Raw genomic sequence first — 6,719 nt, 5'->3', positions numbered from 1 at the left:
CATTTTGTCTGAAAAAATGCCTGTTTCCTTCTATTGTACTCCCTTTTCATGAATTCTAGTTCAATAAGCAAGCAAATAAAATGATAAGACTTTGTCCATGATTTCTCAACATTTTCCTTTATCTCTATCAATTTTTGGTTGACCAATTTTGATTATGGCAGTACCGATAATACCCTCCAGGGGGACACTAAGTAGGCAGTGGCCACACAGCAAGGAAATGTATTCTGATACATACTTGTTTATCCTTTCTCTTTATTGTGAAAGAAACACAGTGACATGTGATTCACAGAGCTTTTGTGTATTCTTGTCCATTTATGTCCCATTTACCCCTTCCCATCATTGGTTTGCGTCGACTTGTTTCTACTTGTGGCTTTGAAGCATCTAATACCACCATTTCTTCACAGAGGCACCTGCCTATTATCTTTTTGTAACTAGCTAGCCACGCCCATGAATTTTAGCAACAGTTTGTTTTGGGTCTCCTATGGCATTGTCGTTTTCAAAACATGATGAAGAGGATCTGACATACACATGACATGTTCAGGAAAAAAAATCTGGTAATGGAATCTGCAGTAAAGTTAACTATGGTGTCAGGTCAAGTTCTATAATATAATAATAAGCTAAGCTCACTGTTTTATCACCTGTTTATATAAATGCTCAGCATGATGAAGAGCAATAAGTGAAATCTAAGCTAAAAATTATCCGCAGACTTTGTGTTAGGTAAAAAGGTATAGAAATTATGGAATCATTAGACATTTCATAGAGGCCAAAATAACCTAAAGATTCTGTTCTTCCACTTTCTGATCCAAAACTTTGACGTCTAACATTCACTTATTAGCAATCATGTTTTAGCATCAGGACACAAACTATTAAAGACAAAGGAAAGGAGTTTTCTTAACAGCTAAAAAAGGTAACTGTGCTAAAATAATGTAAAATGAAATTTACCGTCTTCTAGTCCTTAGATAGGAAGCGGCATATTCATGGGAACAATCACTCCTGAACTGTGAACATGATAATCAAACAGTGAGAAAACAAAAATCCACTGCGGAAAAAATATCAGGACCCGAAACACCAGTTATTTTCAAAATCCTTGCGCTTGAACATACTGATCGTTATATAGTAGTGAGAAAGAAACAGTATTGAGGGGCTCCTCGTTTACTTGTATATCTTTGTGCCAAAGGATCTTTCACATAAATAAACATGTCGATCAGGAGGATGATAACAGATTCCCACTGTACACAATCTATGTAAGATGAATGTACAAACTCAGGCTATTGTGACGGAAGAGAAAAGATTGAATCATTGAAGTCACATTTGACAGTTTCTTAATGAAGACAAAATTTGCAGAAAGAAATACAGGGAAACATAAGGAGCCCCATGACAGGCTAGCTTTGTTAGCATAATAATGACTAATGCTTAGATGCTCTTTCTTTGCACTAATATATGTTCTAATCTTGCTTCACAAGTTAGAAAGTGAGATTTGGTAAAGTACTTTAAATCAGAAGGCTCCAATTCCCTGGCCCAGGAGCAACATTAGTAATCATTCTCCGTCCAATAGCTGCAAAGTCATAACTCAACCGGTAAAGTGATCAAGTTTAAAATCAGAAAACTTTGCGAGCACGTTCAAGGTAATAACATAGTCATATATAATATTAGTTTTTATTTTCATAGACGGAATTTACAAATATATGTGCCAATCATGTAGCTTGGATTGTTGTCATTATATCTGTAAACAAAAATTAAAAAAAAAAATAGGAAGATCAGAGGAGAATACCTTTAAAGGTCTTTTTTTTAACGATGTATTATTATTCCGAAATATTGGTTCAAAGTTTTCTGTTACAGGGAAGTTATTTACAGAATATTGCGCATAATTAATATATAGTAAAGAAGAAAGAAAGGCCTTTTCTGAATTTTGAAGAGGATAAAGTAACGAGGGGTTTTCTCTCCTCCCTCCATATACTTCCAATAGAAGACCCTTTATGTGACCATTCGGTATAAAGCACAGAAGCATGTGCGAAAAGCATCTGCAAGATATATATTTTATTGCAAATTATTTCTGGTACATGAAAGTTAATTGAAACTAAAATATGGAAAGAGAAGGTGTGGGCCACCCTCTGACTTCCACTTACATATTCTAAAGATATAAATAAATCAGTGAGATTTCCAATCAAAAACATATCCTCACTAACCAGTCTTATATTGAATACTATATCTCAAATTCCTTCCTTCGATTAGATTTTTTTTTTTTTAAGGCAGTGCCAACTATATTAGCAATATATGTAGTAACATGGAATTAAAAAAAATAGCTCTCTGTTTTCTCCTACAAACAACAAATTTCCTTCTAGTTTAGTCTAACAACAATCCCTACATTGAGCAACCTTGTCCTTCCTAATCACACTTTGCCACCCTCAGCATATAATTCTTCAATTATTACAAACTAATATGGTTCAGCTGGTCCCAATATTTTGCCACACCCTGCATCATTCTGCATTCGGCTGGCCCAACAATGGCCTTTTTCTCTCTCTTTTGGAGGGTCATCTCATCTTTCTTTCCTCCTTTCCTTCTCTGCTATCATATTTTCCCTCTCTTTCTCTCTCTCTAGCCAGATGTGCAGAGGTGACAACTTTACAAATTTATGTGGGCTTCTGTGTCTTCTCTATCTTTGATGTTATGAAAATCTTATCGTCCCCAACTTGAACAGGTTTGATAAGATATTTGTGTCCTAGTTTCGTGCACCAATTTGTCACCGTTAGTTATCTGAACGTTCCTCCGAATGTTGGCGTCCAAAAATCAACTGCGGTTTCTTGAGTCACTGGAAACGTACTCGACATCGGCACCAGACATAGACCTCTGCTTCTCAGATCTTGCTTCCCACCGTCGCCTTCTTTAGATTTACCAGGACTCTGTATTTATATTTTCAAAAAAAAAATTACGTAAAATAAACACGGCTGTTCTATAGGTTGTGATGATTTAACTATAAAACTAGTATCATTATTACCTGTTGATGCTGTATGGGAGCTCCACTTTTCATTACGGTGTGCTTAAAACCTAGAAAAGAAAAAGAAAAGAAAAGCATGTAAGGATAAGACGAAGCTTTGTGCTATTATTTTAATCATATAATTGCACAGTAATAGGTAATGGGGGTTACTGTCACTTGTTCATGGAGGAATTTGATGTATTCAATGGCTTCAGAGAGCACCGAGGCTGTATCGGTCTGGCACAAACAATATCACAAAGTATTTCAAAACCCATTGATATAAGTTGCAATTGTGTGTGTGTGTATACGTATATGTAAATATATATATATATATAATTCTGTGATCATGAAATTTGCGAGGAGTAAATGAATGATCATTCTCATCACCTTTCCGAAAGGCGAAACCAATTGTTGAAGCGCAGTGATTCTGTCCCCCATCTTCTCTTTTCTTACCTGTTAATTAAAACCCGAACTACGGCTTCATATATCCATGTTTATGGATTCAGATGCAACGAAAGACAAAATCTTAAAAAGAAAAGAAACAGCAACAATGATGATAAGATAAAACGTCCTTTCTTGTCAAAACGAATTGATTACCTTAAACGCTGGCAAAGGAGACGGTGTTTCGTTCCGAGGCCTTTTGGGTGTGCTGCCTCGCTCCCACTTTTCTTCACCACGCTACTCGACTCCCTAACTTCACACATATTCTGCAAAACCTCACGTTTATGGTACATTAATGCATTAACCACAAAAACACACTAAAAGATATTATAGAGTAGTGTGATGGTAATGAACCATACCTTGGATTGAACATCGAAGCTTGGAGAAGGGAATGGAGGTTGCAAAGAGGGAAAGAAGCCAGATCTAGCATCTTAATATTTGAGGCCTCAGAAGCGTTCCAGAAAGGAGCGTTGTTTGTGAAATGCAACTGATTGTTATTATGGGGTGGTTGTTGTTTTGGAGGTGAAGCTCGCAGAAATTGAGGAACTTTATTAGACCATGAAGGCATTAACTGATCGTTACTGTTCAATCCGTAGCTTGTTTGGTATGGAAAGTTTATCTGGCGATTCTGGTGATGATCATACTGGACTTGACTATTGTTATTATGATCAGGTGGTAATAGTCCTTGTAATATGGATGAGTTGCCATAAAAATCCACCTGAAAGTTAGTACTAGATGCTAAGCCTTGGGTGGTTACAGTACTTTCCCCAGAACTATATTGAGGACTAAACTGCGTTTGATCTAAAGAGAAACCCCGGTTTACTTGTTTGAACTCGTTCGTTGAAGAAGACGACTCAGCAGAAAACAACTTGTCCCTCCACTGAATTGAGACAACCCCATGGCACTTTCTTGCTGAAAATTCGTGCTTGATGCGTTCAAGAAACTGCTCTCCCCACCTTTCTCTGCACCTCGGCTAAACGACATGCACAAAGTTACAGACTTTTCCTCACGGAATCAAGTTCCGTACCCATCATTAACATAATATCAAAAGAAAGGAGATCTTTATGGAGTGCTGCACTTACAGAAAGGAGGGTTGATTCCAGTCCAGAGGTTGGAAGAGAGGCCTAAACCCATCATATGCAGGTTGGGGGTCGGAGGAAGAAGGTGAAGCCGCCATGGAAGACCTTGGCTTGAGGTCTTGATGAGACGACATATCTGTATGTTGCCAAGCGAAGTTGGGGATGGAGGAGGAAGATGAGAGAAGCCTCAGTTTCGAACCTGGAGTTTCTGGCTGAGTCCCACCAGTTTCCAGTGGCTTGAAATTGATCTTCCGCCATGGCTGGTTAGTGAAGATGGTGGTGGGTGTGGCTGCTTCTTAAGAGCATCAGATTCTTCTTCTTTCTGAGAAGAAAATGAATTTAAAACGGTTCGCAACTTCGCAATATTTATATTGGGAGGTGAAGAGTGAAAGAACAGGTTGAGGGAGAATGAGGGCAACAGGACAATTCAGGGAGCGCTTGATTAGACGGGAGAATTAAAAGCGTCTTTTTTTAACAAAGAAAAAAAAACTGAATTTCTTCGATTCTTTTTTTATTTACTTTCTCTTTTGAGTTTTGACTCTATTTGGTTAAAATGCTCAATTATATATTTTCTGCCGAATATTGCTGGTTTGCTATCAACAATCAATCAATTATATTCTACAAATCTCATTAAAAAGAAAGCTGCACTCTCTCATCAGCACTTAGATCAATAATAATTGACTATTTTAAAATTAATCTCTAAGAAATATAATTAGATTAAATGCTTTTGAAAATTAACTTTTAATAATTTTATTAACTTATTAATGTTTGATCGGTGCTATTTAATTTCCTCAACTAATTGCTTTGTTTCCTTCCATCGGGACGTCCCTTTAATATTACCTCCTTTTAATGTTTGCTGCTTTTTTTTTTTTGGAAAAATAAAACTTGAATTTAAATATGCATAAGATTGAATTTTTTTTTTTGTTTTAAATAGACTAATGAGTTACCCTAATAGTCTTTTCTTTTCTTACATTGGGCGAAAAGAATAAAAGTATCGTATAAAAAGGATAAAAGGGCGTATCATAAACCTCCATGAACACATATTGGTAATCAAACATGCTTTCTACGTACATTGGGAGTAGATAATCATAGAATAATTATTATAGTTTCACTCCTTTAACTTATTATTACATATATATATATATACATGTTGGCAAAAAAAATTATTTTATATACACACAGAGACTATAATGGATTCAAATATTAAGTCAAACATTTTTTCGAATTTAAAATGAAGATTGAACATACAATAAAGCAACAAACCAAAAATTAAAAAATCTTTAAAACAATTATAAAATTCCGATAGAGAGAATTAGGGGTGTGAAAACAGGTCAAGCGATCTATTAAAAACCTATAGCCTAGCCTATATTTAGCCTGGTCTGTTTCAAAACAGAAAAAGACTTAGCCCTCTTTGATGGTCTATTTAGCCTAAGAGGTGAGGCCCAAAGCCTGTTAATCCTGTCATGTTTGGCTTGGTCTGCTTACTATCTTAATTTAAATTTTAAGTTGGTACTTATATCTAGTCTTATTTCAATTTTTAATATATATACTTATGACTTGTTTTTAATAATATTAACCGTAATTATAATTTCAAATATTACTTATGAGATTAAAATTTAAATAAAATATAACAATAAAAATAATTATTATATAGTATGTATATTTTACTTTTTTTTATTAGTCTATGTATTTTTTACCATGCATTTTGAAATTTTTAAAATTACAAGTTGTTTAATAGGCTTAGGCCAGGCCAGACTCAAGCTGAAAAAAACACCTATAACAAGTCACAGGTCAGGTTCAAGCCAGCTTGTTGCTAAACAGACCTGGCTTGTTAAGGATAAAATATGGTCTAACCTGACCTATTTCCACTCCCAGAGAGAATAGAGTTTGTAATTCCCTAAAGTTGTACTTAATCAACTCAGATCAAGATTCTTATAATTTTTTCATTAAGGAGTCAATTATAGAATTATGGCCGATTTTGATAACAATAACTATTTACCAAATGTTATTATTGTCATACTGATGAGACAGCATTACTTACATTAGCAATATGTCATCTGCGAAAATCTTAATTAAAGTTTATCATATATTTTTTAAGGACTAATTTTTGAATAAAAAAACTAAAGGGGCCTTAACTCAAATTAGTCATAAACTCTCTGAAAAGCATAAAGTTATTTTCCTACCCTAATATAGTACTTGCATTTTTTACTACAGAAAAGGCATTA

At 35.0% G+C, this 6,719-nt stretch overlaps 1 long non-coding RNA gene across 1 annotated transcript; it reads right to left on the bottom strand.

Annotated features, from left to right (window-relative positions):
* Positions 1–3,148: 3,148 nt before the first annotated feature.
* On the bottom strand, positions 3,149–3,621 carry LOC114750632 (uncharacterized). The gene is made up of 3 exons (XR_003740681.1): positions 3,572–3,621; positions 3,362–3,427; positions 3,149–3,211 (listed from the first exon to the last, which is right to left on the bottom strand). It is a non-coding gene; the product is annotated as an uncharacterized LOC114750632 (long non-coding RNA).
* Between the last annotated feature and the right edge of the window lie 3,098 nt (positions 3,622–6,719).

The sequence above is a fragment of the Neltuma alba genome, unplaced genomic scaffold (assembly GCF_004799145.2).
Source record: "Neltuma alba isolate B1F8T4 unplaced genomic scaffold, ASM479914v2 tig00006579_pilon, whole genome shotgun sequence".
Classification (NCBI taxonomy): Eukaryota; Viridiplantae; Streptophyta; class Magnoliopsida; order Fabales; family Fabaceae; genus Neltuma; species Neltuma alba.
The sequence above is the reverse complement of the archived record's forward strand: the minus strand, read 5'-3'. Positions and strand labels throughout refer to the sequence as shown.